Consider the following 19644-nt stretch of genomic DNA (forward strand, 5'->3'; position numbering starts at 1 on the left):
GATCTGTTTGAAGACTGTCTGTTCGATAGTTTTGGATAAAAATGGTAGAAGAGTAACTGGCCGATAGTTCTCAACTTGAGTTGGGTTGAGTGAAGGCTTTTTAAGCAAGGGTGTAACCCGAGCCCTTTTGAAAGTGGTCGGGAAGGTTCCTGAAGCCAGAGAAGTATTTATCACATGAGTGCTTGCCGAGACAACAGTAGGAGATATGGCTTGGAGGAGATTCGTAGGAATTGGGTCCAGTGGGCATGTAGTGGGACGGCTGTGGGTCAGGAGTACTGATACTTCGTTGTCCATGAGAGGAGGAAACAAGGAGAGTGAAGTGCCATTGCCCTGGGAGGGCAGAGGAACAGATGTAGTAGGACTGCTACATGTTAGCCCAGGTGTTGAGCCTTTTGCGCCATTTCCCGAGGGAGATAGAGAGAGACATGTATAAGGACTGCTACATGATAGGTTTTCCTATGCCGTGCTCACACAGTGGGAGCTGACCAGGGCGGGAATAAAATGGTTGATTTTGAGAGATTTAGAGAATTGGCTAGTTATAGCCGCCACATTGCCTGTGAAGAAGGCAGCAAAGGTATCAGCAGACAAGTTTGTGGGTGGAGGAGGTGGAGGAGGATTTTGTATCGTTTTAAAAGTAGAAAATAATTTCCTTGAGTTAGTGGCACTACTTATTCTGTCATTATAGAACGCAGTTTTGGCAGCATTCATGCTTGTTGAGAAGTAGGATAGGAGCAGTTGGGAGCCCTTAAGGTCGGCAGGGTCTTTGGTTTTTCGCAATTTTCTTTCAGCGGCTCTGAGATCAGTACGGAGGCCATGGATGGTATCAGTTAGCCATGGGTGGGACTGGTACGGGCGGGCAGGCTTGGTGGACAGAGGACACAGGCTATCCAGTTACGAGCTCAGTGTAGAGCAAAGAGATTGTGCGGCATCAATGACCTCGAGTGAGGAAAATGTGTTGAGGGAAGTGTTACTGCCTGACTCAAGGCTGGCAACAAAAAGGGAGGCCTCACACAGATAATAGAAACAAAAGTGGTTTATTTAACTCAAACTAACAAACAACTTAACTAAGTTGATGGGGTGGGTAGATATGAGGAACATCTGTCATGTCAGAAGTGTGTGGATGAGTGACAATGAAGTGTAATGCATGTTGGTGGGTGCAGCAAATTAAACAAAGGAACAAAGGCTGGGGTTGAAGCAGCAGGCCAGCAGAGAGAGTGATTACCAGCAAGGCATCCTTTTTATGCCCTCTAGGAAGCCCAACCCAGAGGGGCAGGTACATGCATTGGACCCTCCCAGCTCCACCTAGCATCTGCAAAACAGAAGACACACACAGGCAGGGAGACTAGGGGAAGTCATCACAGAAGGTAGAGCGGGTGCTACCACTGAGGCAAAGTGAGTGGGAGACAGGTTACATTTTAATTAATAAATTTAATTAGTAAAATAAGTAATTTAATTAGTAAAATAGTGTAATTGTTTAATGTGGTTGTATTATTAGTGGGGCAAACAAAAAAGTGAATTACAAAAGATGAATCTTGGGGGGGGCTTCACTGAAAGTACAGCATGAAGGCAGCAAAATAGCTCTGCTGACAAGTTATTCATTTTTTTGAATAAAGATGAAGAGCTGATGAAAAGGGAATCTGAGCTATGCCTGCTCTGAATCACCTATTGAACTGGTCTCAAAGCCCTTCATTAATCCACAACTCTAAAGTAAAAGCTGCTGTCATTACCATTACTCCATTTGCCATTATGGGCTATTACAGGGTAATAGTTTGCAGCATAAGTTCCAGTTCATTTATTTAAATAGCTCTTCATCACAAATGTTGTCTTAAACTTTACAGATAATAAAGATGAGTGTATATAGCTCTAACTAATCAACAATCAATAACAGGACGACATGAAGCGACATATCACAAAATAATATGCTAGAAAGCTAAAATCAAGGTTCAAGACAGACAACGCCAAGAACATGCAAGCAAGGTTAGAAAGACAGCAAATGACAACTTCTCCATTGGAAAGGTAAACTGACAGAAAACAACAACAAAAAGAAAAGGAACTGCCACAACATGCTGACTTGTTGGATGAAGTGAAGGAGAGCCCAGAGTGACAGAGAGCGATTCACAGGGGTGATCTAAAGCCAGAGAGGTGGAGAGACAGCCAGAGAAATGGTGAAAGAGAACGAGAGATCTAAAGAGGGAGGAAGGCAAAGTGACACAGTAACGGAGAGTACACCAGACCTACAAAGAGCGAGTTTGTGGTGCAGGCAGGCCTCAGGGCCTGGAAAGCTACTGCAGAGGGATTAATGATGCCAGGTCAGACCCTAAGTTTGTTTACAAAGAGACACACAGCTGTTTTTACTATTGTTGGCTTCCTTTGCCATGCTGGAGGGCACAAACTAAACTTTACACCTACAGTACCCAAAATGCTACTAGAGACGCACCTGAGGGGCAGACGGAGTGTTTTATGTGTATAATGAGCGTTTGATGAAAAGACAAACATTTTTGTTTCCATTAAAATGTTGGCCAACTTTAAGCATGAAACTGAGAATGCACATAAAAAAGTGGATGGAAATAAAAATTAATATCATTTGTGAAGGATTCCTGTAGGCTAGCTGTCTCTCCGTTAGGTGCTGTGGACTTGTTCTCTGGACATATTTAGGGCTACCAACTAGGACACAGGTGTAGCACATGTAGCAACAGACTTGTGTTACTATATCAGGGCCGCAGACCTCGAGAGCACCAGGAGGGTGATTTGCCTCTTGACCAAACGTGACCTGCTCAGCGTCCCGAGGTTGTGGTGAGGGTGAACTTTTTTCTCTCTTAGTAAAAACATGGACAGCTAGAGTATGCTGTACTCAACATAAGACACTTCTTTATTCATAAAAGTATCAGACACCCTCCTCCACGTAGTCGGTGTGAATGACACTGACCCCAGTAGAGATGCTGCAGTGTAGTATCAATTTCAAGAAGCTGTTTTTAACTGAGAGGACCCCCTTTATTTAGCTTAGTCGCTACCGTAGTTGACCTGTGTCTAAACTACCAAATTGGCCGCTCCCACTGCGCTATTTTCAAAATAGGAAACTATCCCATCCACTCAGTCAGCTCCCTCCCCAGACATTTGTTGGCTGTTTCTGTGAATGCATGTTAGCTAAAAAAAATAAATGAGGGTTGTGTACAGTAAATTCCGAAGAGGAATACCCTTGTCTGTTTTAGGATAAATCAATTTTTGTTGTTTGGAGGTTTTATTTTCTTGTTCCCACAGATCACTAACCAAAAGTAAACTTTCCAGCACAACTGCTAAATAGTTAATACCCGAAATGTTCCAGCTAATGTTAAATGTGAGGTTTTATACCCATCAGTCAAAAAGCAAGCCCTGCCGTCTCAACTGTATATTTTTCACCAGTGTCTAACTATCAGGAAATCTATTGTAGAATGAATGATTATCATTTACAATGAATCTGTCCATTATTTTTGGAAATAATTGATTCATTGTGAAGTGCATGAAATGTCAGGAAATAGAGAAAAATGCTCATCACAATTTCCTAGAGAACAAGGAGATGTTTCTTTTGCTTCTTTTGTCCGACCAGCAGTCAGAAAACTCAAAGACAGTGATATAAAGCAACAATTTCTCACTGTTGAGAAGCTGGAACCGGTAAGGTTAGCTTCAGCGACTGTGATGATTTTGCAAATTGTTGTTGTTTCATTCACTGCAGGAGATGCAGGGTGAAACACATATGGTCTTAAAACCACTAGTGGTTGTTGGTGAGACAGCCATGATCCTCTCTGTCAGTTATACGTCAGCTGTAGTGGAAATGAGACAAATAATTGGCAGGACAAGGCAGCAGCTTGTCAAGGACGATTGTAGAATAGCACTGGGGCAAATACAGCAATAGAGCTCTTTGGCAGGGTCAAAAACCTGGCAGTGTCATGGTTCAAAGAGCACCGACCTCAGCCTGTCTGTCTCCTGCTGTTGTTGGCAAAACAGCACTTCTTGTTGGTGGCAGGCAGACAGACAAAAATGTCAACACCCGGTAACTGCAGCACTTAGAAACCCCCTCCACTTCTTTGCCTAGCAACACATTGCAGTGACAGCTTATATCACCAGGCTTGCTAGCAGAGTCCTCTGCTACAATCCTCTCAGTGACTATCTGTAAATGGGGAAAGGCAAAGTGTGGAGTATGAAAAAGTGAAAGGAAATGCTAAAGGCCTCCAGCTGAAACAATTAGGCCAATTAAATGATATTATTTGTCAATGGGAAATCGGACAAAGCCTTATAAGTAAATAGTTATGTCTGGAATAAAAATGGAAAAATCTTATTTTGTTTCTCTGAACATTCTTTGACTTTGTGGTGGGCTGCATGTGCATTAGTTTTTTTATTTTTTTACTTGTGTATGTGATGTTTGCCCTCATGCCATTCAGCTAACAAGCTAATTTCTTCACTTCTAGGCAGCGGCCATGACTCCATGGTCTTTGTCTCTTGTAAATTATGTCTCACATTGCTAATAACTTCTCCGTGGGTAATGAATGTCTTTAGAGATATGTATTTATTATATGAATGGAGCTTTGTGTCATTTATTACATTAGTGGGGAACAGGGAGCCTAATTATCCTTAAGGCCGCTGTATCTGCTTTTCATTCTAAATTCAACTTTGACAATGTAGTGTATGCAAGGAGATGGGTATTTATTTAGTGGTGAATATCTGATTTTCCATTTCTGTTTGCCTTTTTTCCTTTTCCAAACAAGAGTGTTCTGGTTTGGATTGCAGAATGAACCACCTGTTTTCTTTTCCTGCCCTTTGCATGATCCTGGATGGCATGAATGATGAAAATGTTACTCACTTACTACTTACTTACTACTAATGTATGGCAATTGAACGGTCATACTCACACAGTTGTAGGCACACTGAGACCCATGAATGCTATCAGGCACACTATGTGCACTTCAATTTCAATTTCAATTTTATTTATATAGCGCCAAATCACAACAACAGTTATCTCACAGCGCTTTTCATAAAAGAGCAGGTCTAGACCGTACTCTGTGATGATATTTACAGAAGCCCAACAGTTCCCACCAAGAGCAAGCACTAGGCGACAGAGGCAAGGAAAAACTTCCTTTTAAGAGGCAGAAACCTCGAGCAGAACCATGGCTCAGGGTGGGCGGCCATCTGCCTAAACCGGTTGGGGGTGAAGGAGAGAGAGAGAGAGAGAGAGAGAGAGAGAGCAGGAGAGGAATAGAGAGAAAAAGAGAGGGATGTAAGGAGAGAGAGAGGGGAGGGAGGCAGCCTACACAGTATACACACAGAGGTACAGACAGTGAAGGTGATGTTGCTATAGACTAAATGAAAAATGGTACAGATATTTATAATAGTGTTAATGGTAACAATCGTAATGTTAATGATTATAATAACAATAATAACAATAAGACTAGCAACAATAGTCGAGCAGGAACACGTGGGCAGCAGGTGACCCGCAACCACAGATCCAGACTCCACAGCTCCAGAGCCAGAAAACCTGCAGGAAGTGATAGGAGAGAGGAGAGAGACGAGAAAGCACAAGACTAACAGAAAGGGGAGAAGTTGTGTTAGTAACATGCAATAATGGGATGAGGTTGCAACTTAACTTAACAGCTGTTCAGTGGTACATGGTGGCATTTTAGTGTGAGGATTTCAAGGAACATCTGCTATGGGATCTCTTAGTCTGTTGTTATTCAGTATAGAACTAAGTAGTATTTGTGGCATGTTTATTATGACTCAATGTGAGTGCAGAACAAATCAAGTTAATGTAATCTTCTGCAGTTTCTTTTTGAGATGATCCTGCATGTGGTAAAAGGTATAAATCACATCAAAATCACATTTAAAGTAATTACCCTGATGTTCATTGCAAAGCAGTGGTTTGCACTGTTTTGCCAGAAATCTGACAAACTCTTCACAAATGTAAAACAACAACTCCATTGATACTCAGTGTTAATGATTCAAATTATAACATAATACAGTATAATATATAAATAACATGAATATATCAGCACGACATGATTCCAAGAGATAAAATTGACTAATCCCCCCGGCACTAGTGTCTATTACGACTCTGTGTTACTTTTTCTTTTGTATGACACAAAGGAGAAAGGTCTGCACACTCTTAGGCTTTTCAAAGTTTGTATTTACAAAATCTTTGTTATTTTTTGTTCCTATCTGTGACAACACACAGAAGGGGATTAGAACTTTCCTAAAAATCCCACAGCTCCCTACTGTAGTGACAGTAAATGTCAGATGGCAAAACCTTTTAGTTATTCAGACTGTTAGCCTGCATTTGCCATTTAAACCGGGGATGGTGATGTCACCTCCAAATGTTGCGAGGCCTCTGAAGAAGAGGATCTTCTTTGTAGACTGTGGCATGAATCCCTGTTTGCCTTTTAAAACCAGAGATGTGGATAAGGAGCATGCTTGATTCTGGTTGAAAATGCCACATATTTCTGTCCCTCTGTGATTGGGATATACTCGACAAAAGGCCTGAGCCCTACAGCCATCGTCAGCTCCTACAAAAATAAGTCAGGAGAGTTGCATGTATAATAGGCTACTGTATAAATATATGTATTTCCCTTCTGGATGCCATTACTCTGTTAACACCAGTACAAATATATAAGCATAGCGCTGTTTAAGGGCCATAAGCGGACGGTGGATGTTCCAATGTTCAGTGTTAATGCCCGGTCTTGTTGTACATTCGTCTTACTAGAAGGAAAGGTTTTACAGCCACTGATTTTTCCACTCCCTTCTCTCATGGCACATTGACTAATGTGACCGCTCCAGTGCCAACCCCCAACCAATATGTCTCTTAGGAGCTTGTTAGCCACGGACCTGCAGTGACCCAGACGCCCTCGCCTATTCCCTGAAAGCTGAAAAAAGTTACTGATTTTCTTTTTTTCCCCTAACTGCTTTTTCTAGATGGGAGAACTCAACTTGAGGCAACCCGTTGACCTCTTGGTTGCATTCACACATGCACAAATGTCTACACAAATAATTAGTGCAATTGATGATGATTGTGAAATTGTTTTTTGTTTTGATCATGTTCACTACCCTAGTAAGGTTTTTAGTAAAAACACTGTAGTGAAATGTGAAGAAAGAATCAATTGTTTTTATTGCATTTCCACATATAATACAGATATATAAAAACAATATGTCGGCAGTGTTGGTAAGCACACTGTGTGTGGATTGATCCATCATGCACGAGAACGCTACTGAAGCTCAGATGCTGATTGGTTCTGATTGTTGCCTGTCCCAGTCCGCTACCCCCTGCTGAGTTTTCCATAAACCACCCCCCCCCACCATCACCACCCTCATCCAGTCCTCTCAGTTCCCCATTAGCCAATCAATAAAGCTTTAAAGCACACCTGAATGGTTGCCGCCTCAGTGCTGCTGCTGCTGCTGAGTGCTTTGGTGGTGTGATGAAGAGGGTTAAGCGTTTTAGATCCTAACACCCGTCACACAAGCATCTGGAGATGCTGTGTGGTTATGGCCAAATGTTTTAAGCAGGCTATCAGAGTCATTATTTCTTTTCTTCAGTTTTTTTGAATGTGAAAGTGAGTTCAAAGGTAAAAAGAAGAATAAAAAAAGAAAAATTACTCATTATTTAAATCCATATTACATAGTAACCTTTTAAGTCTCTGCGTTTTGCGGAAAGACGATCCTTGTGTTTAATGTGTTCTCCTAACCGATATTAGGAAAAAAGGCAGCAGTTCAGTGTATTAAAAAATATGTGATCATTTCATTGACCAAATAAACCTATAGAAAAATATTTAAAAATGAAAGCCAAAAAATAAAAAAAAAAAAAATAAATTAGAATGAAATTTAAAAAACAAATACAGCATTCAATATAATCTTGTTCTTTTCTCGCCTCACCCTGCTTCCCACTCACACACGTACCCACCTCTATAAGCATCTGGGAGTCTAATGCTTCCTCAGCTATCTGCTGTTGAACCCCTCCACTGGAGCAGCGAGGGGTTAAGTGGCTTGTTGAACACAACCTCAGCTGTAGCTGTTGATGGAAGAGGAACTTGTTCACTTTCCCAGCCCACATTTCTGAAACCAGTCTGGGATCTGAACTCCTTGACCTGCTCTCGTCTCAGCTGGCACCATGTGGGCCCGGCGGTAGTTTTTCATTATTTCTGGATATTCCATCTTACAGCATGAAATGTCAACGTTACTGTATGTTTTGTTGTGTTTGTTTTTTCTCCTCATTTGAATGTTTAAATTACTGTCAGGTAGTGGGTAGGAGTGTAAGGGCATTTTTCAGCTCAACTTGGGCTTCTCCTGTGTACCTGTCACGTGTCGGAAATACTTAAAAAGGTCAACAGCAGACAGTTTTTCTTTGATTGTACAAAGTGTATCGACCTCACATTCAGTAATATGTAATTTAAATTATTAACTACTATGTATTAACCAGTATGTTATGCTTATTAATCTGCTGACCATGATCATCTAGTTTGCTGTTTTTTGTTTGCCTCAGACAAAAACAATTATAAATAATGATTACAACATTAACCACTTTGGAGGCTTTAAGTGTGCAGGCTGCACTGTTTTAACACATACACTGTATGAAAAATGTATAACATGGCTAGCGAGAGACGGAGATGAGAGTAGTTTGTTCCACCAGCCATACCTCATGTCCTCCAGAGCTCTGAGGGAATACCACGATTATCATTTGGTATTCATGATGCAGGATTTTCCCCAGTCGTTGACTTAAGTGCTGAGTTGTGAAAAGATTTTACTCGATGTGTAACATGCCTCAGAGGCCACTGAAGTTTATGTCTGACAGTTGGTTGGCCTTGAAGGTGGGGGTAAACGATGCTTTACTGGCAATTTGTTTTGCGGTCTGAGATACTGAATAAGTAGTGTGACACTGGGCACCGTCATGCTCCGTGGGCTTCATGGAACTTTGGTAACCTGTTTGATTTGTTGCATTTGCACAGCTTTGCTCTCTCTAGAGGAGTGTGCTTCCTTACTTATGAGACCAATTTGATGTGCATCCATCTGCGTACCTAGACTGTGTCACTGCTGTGCAATGTGTGGCGTTACAACGCTGGAATTTGATTGTGTTAAAACACAGGTTTGCTTTTCCCACTTTTCTGACACTGGTTGCAGAAAATCATCTCGAGGCAAAAATGAATGTAAGAACAAGAGTAAAATTATCTTCACATCTTCACAACATTTTTAAAATCTCATTTGTAAAACCAACAAAACAGCAAAGTCAAATTAATCCTTTTAAGCAGACCATTATTGTAATTATGCCTTGACGGTGTGTTTATACAGTGTGAAATGCTTTCATTAATTGACTTTGTCCAGAAGAGCTGTTTGTTAGGGGAGAATAGACAAAAATGTGTCCTTACATTGCTACACTTTTATTAAGTTTTCCAACTCAGTTATCACACATTTTCTCAACAACATGCACATGGGGCAGAAGAGCACATAGACGTTTCTGGGACTTGACGTCAGTTCTGAGAACACAGGTACAGATAAGAGACGAGCACATGTCAATTACATTTTTCTGTGTTAAACTGACAGACATTTCTGAGCTGTTGAAATTGATACAGCCCACTTATTACGCCCATCAGTCATCACTGAATAATACCACATGCAGTATGAACACAGAGTCATCACTCTGTTGTACGGCACGGTTTCTTCGGTGAACAGAATAGTATAAATATTTTAACATAACACCTCAAAATACACACTCATTAAAACAGAACCACTAGATATGCAAATACTGTACAAACATGCATTCAAACACAAATATCTTGCCTTACATACTTCCCTCAGGCCTTGCTCTTTTGCCATCCTTTTCATCCATACCTTGTCAGTTTTCACACGTCTTATAATTGGGAACATTCGTAGATGCATCCGTCCAACACTGTGGCACATCTATCACACCACGCGTGTGCCAGACACATCCACAAAGACACACACAAACACTCAGGCATAATAATCTCTGAATGGACACACTCCTGTGTTGCCTTCAACAACCTTAATTGGGAAGAGAAATGCAATTTGTGAGCATACCGCTGTTCTGTCTGTATTGACAAAATGCAGCACTAATAGCAAGGATGAATTCCCCCAAATCCCACTTGATCATTTCTCATTCTCACTCAAGTCTTATATCTTGTTTGAGCTGTTTGATGCCTCAGATTTTGATTGGAGCTTCATTCAACTGTTTTGCTGTTTTGCTGTTGCAGGACCGAGAGCCGGTAGCTATTACCAAACTGAATGAATTCACGAAAACAGTAAATCCCCACCAACTCTAGGGACACTACCCCTGACATGTGACCTTTAAGGATCAACAGAGCACTCAGCCTGTGTATGATGTTAATAACAAGCTGAATATGCATTGCTCAAACATTGAGACAAAAAATAACATTAGAACAACAATAATTTCCTTTGACTTAAACTAACAATAAGCAAATAAATGATTTGGATGAACAGAAGTGTACGGTTTCCAAATGTGCAGAAAGGTTGTTAAGGAAGTCCCTGTTGGACAATATCAGTTTAATGTTGGATCGCATGCTTTGATTAGACGGGTCCAAACTCCCCAGAAATTACACAGCAGGCAGTTTAATGTCTTCAATATGGCATCAAATCGTCCTGCCAAAGTCTCAGCCACATCAGTGGGGAGAAGAAGTCATTGCCAGCCCGGGATTCCTGGGTGTTCCCCAGTTCTCACCGCCCCCTCCTGGTGTCCTTCACCTACAGTCCAGTCCAAATAGAAACTGTGAGCAGTGAGCAGGCAGGACAGAAGTCGAGACATTTATGGACATCACCATGATGTTTTTTGCAAATGTAAGATCAATTGGTGAAGAAATACTGGCTCAGATAACAACCAGAATTCATTCAATTTTATCAAGCCAAAAAACCCAACAATTTTGCACATTAAATTGAAGTACACAATTGGAGACTGAATACTACATGTCAAAATGTTATATATGAAGTAGGGCTGAACAAATTTGAATAAATATGTAATTGCGATTATTATGACTGCTATTGCGATTGAGATATGATTTGTGATGCTAGTATATACTACAATTATTATATATGAATATTATAATATTATGATTCTAATTTTCATTGAAAAATATATTAAAATGAATTATGCTGTGAATTTTTCTTAAGTTTCTAGTATATGATGTGTAGGCCAGAACATCTCTGTAGCACAATATCATTTTATTTAAAATGGTATTTTGACAAACAAATTTGCGCCTCCTGCGATTTGAAAATTGCATTTTTACACAGACAATATTTGTTCATTAAAATAAAGCGCTAATGGTAAATGTTGTTAACCTGGGAAATGAGCTCCTAGTTGTATCCAAATGTGGGCACACCTGACACACAATCTGTTGAGCATGTTTTGTAAAACACCAAACACACACAGCACACAGAGTAGTAAGGACCGTGAACCACATACAATGGCGCAGGTGCACAGAATGGAAGCATACAGAGCGGCCAAAAACGGCTGTAGCTGGTTGACATGTAAACCAACATGAAGCAGAAGGAGTTAATACAAGGAAGAAATGTAAATATGACATCTTGGTAAATTGTGATTATAAATGATTTACTAAAATGTTTTAACGTCAAGTTGACTAAATAGTTTTAGGGCATAACAAATGACTACAATTTGAAACAGCTGAAAGGAGAACAAAATGTTACAATGACTTAGACAAATACTCAATTCTGTTGTTGAGTAGATTTTAACTAATACATTATACATAATTCACATTTGCTAAAAGTCTTAATACCCTAAACCTTTTGATTTCAGTCATTTAGATCACAGCATAATGAAAACTAGAGTTAGGGATAGAGAACATGTTTTTTTGTTATTAGTTGCTTTTTGATGCCACTTACCAATTCCTAAAAGTTCAAACCTACTATGCTCCCATTTACATTGCCTCTTATGTGTTTGCTTCACCGTGGTCAATCCTGAGAGTGGGACCAGTTAATGGACACTATGTTGCATGTTGGAGAGATAAAAGCACGAAGATGTGGTTGTCAGTAGCAACAGTGTCACTAGTGATGGAAGATTCTCCGGTGTCCAAAACTCTGCACTGGTTCATATTTTCCACTTCCCTCTGCAACTATAAACATCATGAACAAAAGGCACGCACAGAATCCATCAATTTTCCAGCTTTTCTGTTATTGTCTTGTTCACATATTGGGTTGGTGTTATTATTGTGCCTGGATGGTAGTTAACTGTCATCACTCAGTAGTGGCTTTTGATGCTTGCCTCATGTTCTAAAAATTGCCTAAGACAGAGATAAACAGACTGAAACACTTTGTGTGTATGTGCGCAGTGCACATGTGTGTAACAAGCTCCTACAAGCCTCTGTGGTCCAATCTGCTTCTGTTTTTCCCATTAAAGATTCTCACATTTAAAAAAAGACAAATGCACAAAGCGAGCGAACAGAGACTAACCGAGAGTGAGGGCGAGAAAAATAGATGAGGAAGGAGGATGCAGTCTGGAAAGGCTGAAAGTGCTGACGATGAGAGGAAGCAGAGACAGACAAGGAGCAGGGGTTCTTAGGAGAGGAGCAGGGATTGAGAAAAATGATCTACAGCCAGTGGATGAAAGAGAAAGTGAGGAAACAGAGATGGGTATTTGTCAGGTGTTAGTGAGTTTCAGAGTGAAGGGAGAAAGTGGAGCTGATCATAGAGGGATAGAAGAGTTGTTACTGCCTAGGATGAGCTGGAGAGGAGTGGGTGCTTTTTGTCATAATGGGAAGTGTGTGTGTGTGTGTGTGTGTGTGTGTGTGTGTGTGTGTGTGTGTGTGTGTGTGTGTGTGTGTGTGTGTGTGTGTGTGTGTGTGTGTGAGGATGTTTTTTCTCCCCAGCTACTGAGTTGAGAGCTACTGAGTAGCTGAATTTCTATCAACATATTTCCTTCTATCAGATCACACATACACACATGCCTGACATTCTCTAATTAAAGGTCAACCATGTCATTCTCACCCCTCTTTTTTTGTGAGTTTATCTCTCTCTCTCTTTTATTTTTATTTTTTTTAACAGAAAAACAGCATGTGTTGTTGTACTGATTCCTTGTACTGGAAGACAGCAGGTAATCACGGGCATGGAAGTGTTGAGTTTGCATTGCAACCAATACGAAAAATGGAGGCTTCTTATGTTCACTTACTTCAAATAAAGGTGTGATGTTCTCTGCATTTAAGACAAATATGTGAGAAGTCATGATACAAACACATACGCATGGAAACATACTCATACCCCCTGCAGCATATTGAGATTTGAGGGTTTTTTTCTTTCTTCTTTTGTGATATCTCTTTTCTTGAATTTTCTTCTCTCCATTTTTAGCAGCTGAGCCTTTCCATCATTCCCACCCGCTCTGAAATTATTCCTTGATTGAGGAGATGGAAACTTCATCATATAGCCTGTTTTCTTTATTTTCTGCCATCGCTGCCTCTTAACCTTCCTCCTACTCTCTGCTCTCACTTGACATATCTGCTCTCATTCAATCTCTTTCTCTTGCTCCCTTTCCTCTGTCTGTCCACTTGCATTCCCCGGCTCACCGAGCCTCAGAGCAGATTCCCTGCTGCCCTCCTCCATGTGCCACACTCTTCATCATATTGAAGGAAAGCCTGACGTAGGATCAAATTTTGTGACATGGTGGCATTAATAATGACAGGTTGGAGATTTAAGGATGGATGCTCATATAAGAGAATTTTATGACCTATGAAATATGAAATTATATGTGCACATTTTTGTATGGGTGTTGAAAGAAAATCAGCCACAAATAGCTCCCCAAACAGCAGCAGTCCCACAACAAAGTCCTCCTCATATCCCTCCTTCCTAAGACAGACCGGCATCGTAAGTCTTTCCTGCCTACCGCCATTAGGCTCTTAAATAGAAAATAACTGAGGAATTCACTGTACCCTGACATGTTAGAAATAGTATGGTAAGATACTTGTAGTTTAAGTGATTTTGGGCTTCTTCTTTATTCGCTTTATTCCTGTATTGCTATTTATGTCTATCTTTGTGTTTTAGGACTCCAGTATAATTTAGCTTTCTTGTGTTACTGTTCACTTAATGAATTATCTTATCTATTTATTTTGAGACTTTTTTGACAAATCGACTATATGGATTGTGCTGACTGTGTGTGAGGACTGAATGTGGTTGCTGCTACTGTAACAGCTTTTTAAATTCCTGCGAAGGATCAAATAAAGTATCTATCTATCTATCTTTGTTAGGCTTCAATGTTGGATGATGTCAGATTGATTTTTTTTTTAATGATCAAAGATTAACTTAAATTCATGGGATCATAATTGACAGCTATCGCCAGTATGAACCAATATAGACATTTTTGCTGTGAAGCATACCTACCAGAGCTTTCTTTTGTCTGATTGAACTAGAAATCTTTTGTTGTTACTTTTGCCTACTCTGTCCCATTTTCTGGTTGTTTTGATGACAGTCTGTAGCTGTATGGGCAAACTTTTTGAATAAGCATAACAATGACGAGGCTGTCATTGTTATGCTTATTCAAAAAGTGGTCTTTTTCAGCTTCGCACATGAAGACTTGATGGTGAAAATATTATGTTTAAATAATTTTATTTTTGTGAATTGTTCCAAGCTCTTACACTGAACAAAATTATAAACACAACACTTTTGTTTTTGATCTAAGACTTTCGAAAGTCTTAGATCTTTGAGTTCAGCACTATGTACACAAAAGGCCTATTTCTCTCAAATTTCTCTCTCTGCCCTGTATAGGTCTGGGCGATATGGCCTTTTGAAGTTTAAAGGTAATTTTTGCCTGTGAATGACAATTGAAGGGCCAGATGGTTAATTGTGTGGTTAAACTATACTGTATAGTCAGAACGTGACAAACACTTGATGCCAAACAGCGGATAGCTTCACAAATCTGAGGTAGAACATTCAAAACAGTTATGATAAAATCTGTTTTCAATAATATGATTAGTAACTCTTTTTCATGTCCCTTTTCCTCAACCAAATAAACATCTTAATAGAAAAATTAAGTGCTAATTCGATCGTGATTCCAGTGAATTAAATCAAATATTTATTGATGATATATTGAACATTTGTTATATTGTTATTGAGGAAAATGATCAGAATCAGCTTTATTGCCAGGTGTGTGTACACATATGAGAAATTTGACTCTAGATTGTACAATGCTCACGATGTGCCTACTTATACAATAATATAATAAGACAATAATAATCAAAAACAGTACACACACTATGAACAAAACAGACAATAGTGCAATGAGCAGAGTGCAAAGGATGCAGGAGGAAATTATTATTACCATTATTGTTATAATTATGTCGGAGGTGGATGTGATATACAGGTGCACATACGCATACAAGCGTATATGTACACAGTGTGATGAGTGCAAAGAATGCTGGAATAAATAAGTATTATGTGCTCTCGTAAAAACGTTACACGTTGTTCTGTTGCTGTGCGCGTTGTGTGTCGGCAGAGTCTATTCATCCACTGCACATGATAACATGTGACGCTGTTTAGTCAACCAACCAGCATCTAGAAACGACTCCCCCGCGACCCTGTATGCAGGATAAGCAATTGACGTTGGATGGATGGCTACTCCTCTGTATTTACAGGTGCTGGTCATATAATTAGAATATCATCAAAAAGTTGATTTATTTCAGGAATTCCATTCAAAAAGTGAAACTTGGATATTATATTCATTCATTACACACAGACTGATATATTTCAAATGTTTATTTCATTTAATTGTGATGATTACAACTGACAACTAATGAAAATCCCAAATTCAGTATCTCTGAAAATTAGAATATTACTTAAGACCAATACAAAAAAAGGATTTTTAGAAATGTTGGCCAACTGAAAAGTATGAACATGAAAAGTATGAGCATGTACAGCACTCAATACTTAGTTGGGGCTTATTTTGCCTGAATTACTGCAGCAATGCGGCGTGGCATGGAGTCGATCAGTCTGTGGCACTGCTCAGGTGTTATGAGAGCCCAGGTTGCTCTGATAGTGACCTTCAGCTCTTTTGCATTGTTGGGTCTGGCGTATCGCATCTTCCTCTTCACAATACCCCATAGATTTACTATAGGGTTAAGGTCAGGCGAGTTTGCTGGCCAATTAAGAACTGGGATACCATGGTCCTTAAACCAGGTACTGGTAGCTTTGGCACTGTGTGCAGGTGCCAAGTCCTGATGGAAAATGAAATCAGCATCTCCATAAAGTTGGTCAGCAGCAGGAAGCATGAAGTGCTCTAAAACTTCCTGGCAGACGGCTGCGTTGACCTTGGACCTCAGAAAACACAGTGGACCAACACCAGCAGATGACACGGCACCCCAAACCATCACTGACTGTGGAAACTTTACACTGGACTTCAAGCAACGTGGATTCTGTGCCTCTCCTCTCTTCCTCCAGACTCTGGGACCTTGATTTCCAAAGGAAATGCAAAATTGACTTTCATCAGAGAACATAACTTTGGACCACTCCAGTCCAGTCCTTTTTTTCTTTAGCCCAGGTGAGACGCTTCTGACGCTGTGTCTTGTTCAAGAGTGGCTTGACGCAACGAATGCGACAGCTGAAATCCATGTCTTCCATACGTCTGTGCGTGGTGGTTCTTGAAGCACTGACTCCAGCTGCAGTCCACTCTTTGTGAATCTCCCCCACATTTTTGAATGGGTTTTGTTTCACAATCCTCTCCAGGGTGCGGTTATCCCTGTTGCTTGTACACGTTTTTCTACCACATCTTTTCCTTCCCTTCGCATCTCTATTAATGTGCTTGGACACAGAGCTCTGTGAACAACCAGCCTCTTTAGCAATGACCTTTTGTGTCTTGCCCTCCTTGTGCAAGGTGTCAATGGTCGTTTATTGGACAGCTGTCAAGTCAGCAGTCTTCCCCATGATTGTGTAGCCTACAGAACTAGACTGAGAGACCATTTAAAGGCCTTTGCAGGTGTTTTGAGTTAATTAGCTGATTAGAGTGTGGCACCAGGTGTCTTCAATATTGAACCTTTTCACAATATTCTAATTTTCTGAGATACTGATTTTGGGGTTTTCATTAGTTGTCAGTTATAATCATCAAAATGAAAAGGAATGAACACTTGAAATATATCAGTCTGTGTGGAATGAATGTATACATTATACAAGTTTCACTTTTTGAATGGAATTGCTGAAATAAATCAACTTTTTGATGATATTCTAATTATATGACCAGCACCTGTATAATAATAATAATAATAATCCTTATTTGTAGAGCACTTTTCAAAAACAAGTTACAAAGTGCTTTAACAAGTGTAAAGAATAATACAAAAAAAAGATAAGAGCATGAAAACTTAATATAAAATTAGTAAAAATACAATAAAATAAAAGGGATAAAATAAAGTCAAATAAGATCAGGAAAAGCTCTCCTATAAAAGTATGTTTTAAGAAGGGACTTAAAAGAGTTCACTGACTCAGCCGACCTGATTTCCTCGGGCAGGCTGTTCCAGAGCCTCGGGGCCCTGACAGCAAACGCTCTGTCCCCTTTAGTTTTCAGTCGAGACTCTGGAACAGACAACAGACCTCTGCCCGAGGATCTCAAGGTATGTCAGTTTTTGGCTCATTACAGTTACTATCACTGTCTTCTAAAGACTTATTTGTTTTCATGTCCACGGGGTCATTGTATTACCTATATAATATAAAATATAAAATCTTGATAATGCACCTGACGTCTTGTCTCTACCAGTTCGACAGTACTTGCAGATATAAACGTAGTTTTATGTCAGCTGGATGCTTTCAGTTTTTCTTCCGTCATTTTTGGAGAAACCTAACTACCTGATATTCGTCATTCAGTACCCGTGCACGTTTTTGTAGAATATAATGCCTTTGTCAACTAAGGATTTGTGTTATCCTTCACAAAGTACAATGAATATTGTTTTTGTTTTTTTGTTTTTGTTTTTTTTTGTTTTTTTTAAACCTGTCCTGCCCAGCAGCCTGGTATAGAGTATAATGACCTGGATACCATATTGTGCCAGACAGATTTTACTTTAACAAGAGAGTATTAAAATACTCCTTTGTCTGTTTTATTATTTATTTAATTATGTATTGATTTGTCACCGGGCCGGACAGGGGGGCAGACACGGGGATGGGGGGGCACAAACAGACAGCACAGAGAAAGGACAACACCTGTAAGAGAAGGGGGAAAGGGGGATGGAGGGTGGGGACAACAGGGAAAAGCTGTGGGAAACACCAATTGCAGAAAGCAACGAAACCTGCAAGAGAACAGAGAGGGGGGCTTGGGGAGGAGAAAAACAACAACAAACAAACACAAACAAAAAAAACAATAAAAATAATAATAATAGTAAAAGACAACCAGCTGAACAGCAGCAATAAACAGCTGACATATTAATGACATATTAAGACAACTAAGAGAACAATGAAAACAAGAAACAGTCACACACTAAATAAGCAACACAACACAGCCACGAGAGCTGGAATAATAATTAATTTAAATAAGTAACTGAAAGAAAAGCATCAGGAATAGTTCTACCAGGGACAACCTAAGTTTGTTTGTGTCTGTGTGTGTCTGTGTGCGTGTGGGTGAATGTGTCTGTATGTGTGTGTGTACATGTGTGTGCGCATAAGCCTGTTAAAGAATGTAGTTGTTAGAGAGAGTGGGACGCCACGACTGTAACAGGCAGGCAAGAACCCCAGTAGCCAATAGGGGTGGAAGAAAGAAAAAGAATAAATCAAATCAAAAGATGCACCGCGATGCAAACGCAGAAGACCCCGACCCAAATGCCAGTTGACAACGTAATGCCGACGGAACGCAAAAGAGGAAGAGCAGCGCCCGGACCGACCGCGGCGCGGACACAACATAGACCAGTGGCCCCCCCCATCCAGCACCCCACCGCCGCGCAGCAAACAACCACAATGCCCAAATGCCACGCAATCATCAACACCAATGCACAAGTGACGAGCCCAACGCGCACACTGCGCGAGCATGGCGACACCCATGCCCAGCAGCCCCCCGCGAATCCCGCGTGCGAGGTCGGGCAAATGAGAGAGAGCAAACGGAACAACACGACAGCGAAAGCCAGCGGAGAGAAACACCAGCAGCAAGTCCCAGCCCGGCAGCAAACGCGCCGCACAGGTCACCGTGCACCCGCCAATAAAAGTCCACCGTCCCCCCAACCGCCGGAAAAAACTAAGGCCGCCGGCGCCAGCCGACATCCCCCATGCCCAGCGCGCCCCCCGGCCGCCATGCAACACCAGCCAAACCAGCAACGAGGCAAAATCAACTAGCTCAGCTGCATGCCACCAACAACCCACCCATCCATCAAGGGCCGAGAACTCCAGGCACAAACCCAGAACAAACCGGAGCACAGCCCTGCCCCGCACCCACACTGCACATCCCGAAAACTAACTATATACCTCAGTATCCAGAGGGGTCCAACAACTGGCCGACAGAGAAATGGGCAAGCACGGATCCGAGGCCAACGACGCAAAACAGGAACGCAAACAGGTCCCTCCAAGCCAACGAGGAGATGCCTCCCCCGGACTCCAACGCACAAACTAAACGCCCAGCAGCCATCCAGAGACCCTGCCCAGGGAAAAAGTATAATGCATCAAGATGCATCGATAATCGCCCCACAATCCCACCGCAGACCC

General features: G+C 40.9%; 1 protein-coding gene across 8 annotated transcripts in view; it reads left to right on the forward strand.

Annotated features, from left to right (window-relative positions):
- The window catches only part of LOC119905641 (kazrin-like), a 193883-nt gene that overhangs the window by 114210 nt on the left and 60029 nt on the right, over positions 1-19644 (forward strand). The gene's annotated exons all lie outside the window — the stretch shown is intronic.

Source organism: Micropterus salmoides, unplaced genomic scaffold (assembly GCF_014851395.1).
Source record: "Micropterus salmoides isolate LMB-PRFRI ecotype aquatic unplaced genomic scaffold, ASM1485139v1 Ms_hic_scaffold_16, whole genome shotgun sequence".
Taxonomy (NCBI): Eukaryota; Metazoa; Chordata; class Actinopteri; order Centrarchiformes; family Centrarchidae; genus Micropterus; species Micropterus salmoides.